Source organism: Pygoscelis adeliae, unplaced genomic scaffold, assembly GCF_000699105.1.
Source record: "Pygoscelis adeliae isolate BGI_AS28 unplaced genomic scaffold, ASM69910v1 Scaffold181, whole genome shotgun sequence".
NCBI classification, from domain to species: Eukaryota; Metazoa; Chordata; class Aves; order Sphenisciformes; family Spheniscidae; genus Pygoscelis; species Pygoscelis adeliae.
This window is the reverse complement of record NW_008824360.1, coordinates 2,686,367-2,688,496: the sequence shown is the minus strand read 5'-3', so window position 1 is coordinate 2,688,496 and position 2,130 is coordinate 2,686,367.

Here is a 2,130-nt window from a genome sequence, read left to right as displayed (position 1 = left end):
GGAGGCTGTTGTTTTAATTTCACCTTTAAGGTGCAAAGCTTTGGATGTCCCTAGGAGAGAGACATTTTTGTATGTGCTTAGAGAGAGCACACAGAGTTTTCACTGAATGCAGACTGGAAAAAGCACAACTTTGGCCACATCCAAATGTGCATTCCATGTATCCTTTCTTGTAGGGAGCTCTAGCCTGTCCGTTCAGTTTTATGGTGAAATTTGGAAAGGGTGTCTTGTACGTTTTCCTTAATGACATGGTGCAGGGAGACCTTTTGTTTGCTCTTATGGATGAACATAGAGTTCATCTGCCAGTACATCATCAGCAAAAACAGCCTCACTCCATCTGTGTTCCATTTTGCCCAAATTCCGTGTGACTGTGTCAACACAGCACCAAGCCCAAGTTAATATATTTAGTCACTGGCAGGGCTTTCCCATTCAGGCTTGGCATGATGTTAACCACAAGGCTTTGACCACCTTGGAAAGTGGACAGATTGAGCTCATGTCTGTTCACAGTATGTCATGTAAGTGCCTGGAATCACTGGAGTACTGGGGCCACTTCCACTTTGAACACCTTTTTCACATACTTACTTGCTTATTTTCTTAATGCATGGTATTCAGCTGTCTCCCCTCCTCCTTCCTTTCAGCAGCATCAGCACAAGGCTAATTTTGATATAAAGCCTGGGGCAACTTGTCAAAAAGTTTAAAATCAGATTTTGATGTATTACATCATCATGCAAAGACATCAAATACATTTTATCAGATGCTTTTCGTGAATTGTTAAACTATTATTAGCTGTGTTTTCCCTCCAAAATGGGGTGGAATGGACTACTTGTGTTAATGACTCACATGGGTACCTACAACAACATGGCACTTTTGTTCATGGCTTACACTTCTATTGAGTAGCGGTGCCTAAGGCAGAGAATATTATAACGGTAGGCAAAGTTTTGAACATGGAGTGCTAAGCAAGTATCCATTTAGAAGTAGCCACATATCTGGTTCAAGGTGTAGATTAAGTGATCAGCCCTTTTACATGGTTGCAGAATGCATGAGCTGGTTGCTCCTGAGAAGGGGTAGAAGGTTTTTTCTAGCTTCTATCGATAATTTCTGCTCCACCTTTCTCTGTCAAAAGCAGTAGTTAGAACCTTATCCTGTTCCCATTCCTTTTCCCACCCGGCTTTGTCCCTAACCCCACTTTAGGAAGAGGAATGGAGAAGAAAGGATCTGAGTTCTGGAAGTGGTGAGTATGTAGGTTATGTATCCCTGGTTAGTTGCAACCACAGTAAAAATAGGAAAACTGAGTAAATCCTAATTTTAAAAATACTTTTAAATGCTTCTGCTTTAAATCACTTAAATCTCACTTTTGAAGACTTCTCTCTATAACCTTATTTATCTTTCACAAACAGCAAAATTCCATAAAGCCCCACGTGGGGCAGAGAGCTTTTCATTTTAATAAACATTCTTGAATTGATTTCTCCTGTGGGGCACTAGGCCAGGAGTGTGTGCAAAGCAAAAGACAGAAAAAGACAGCAAAGTAGGACATCGGTCAGCCAGGCAAGCAGCACACATATATTGCTTAGTTCTCTCCCACACTACCAGCATGCAGGAGGCTTTACCTGCAAACACATGTTGAGTGCTACCTTATAGATCCAAACAGGCTGGAGCTCCATGGATTTCCCTTTGAGGGAAAGTTATAAAGAAAAAGTGGGGAAGGGAGCTGCTTCTTTCCTTCCTTCCTGTTTATCCTAGACCTCATTTAGCATAATAAAAATCAAACAAAGAGGACTATGGAGACAAAATACTTGTGTTGTTTTCCAAAGTCTGCTAATCTTTAAATTTTACCTTGGATAAAGGAAAATGTTTGTTCAGAATACTGCCTTTTCACCCAACCACTTCACCACCTCATTTACTGACAGTAAATAAGATTAAGAATATATATTGTTTCTACTTTCCAGTTAGATGTGCCAAACTACACAGCTATGGAAAAGGAGCACAGGGTTCAATTCCAGAAGGCACTTCATTAACAGAAATGACATATAACCCCCACACACACTTGGCAGCAACCTGAAAAGGGTTAATGAAGGACCTATTTGCCTCCCCCATCTGTGAAAAAGTGCCAATCAAAAACCAGCTGCTATAAAA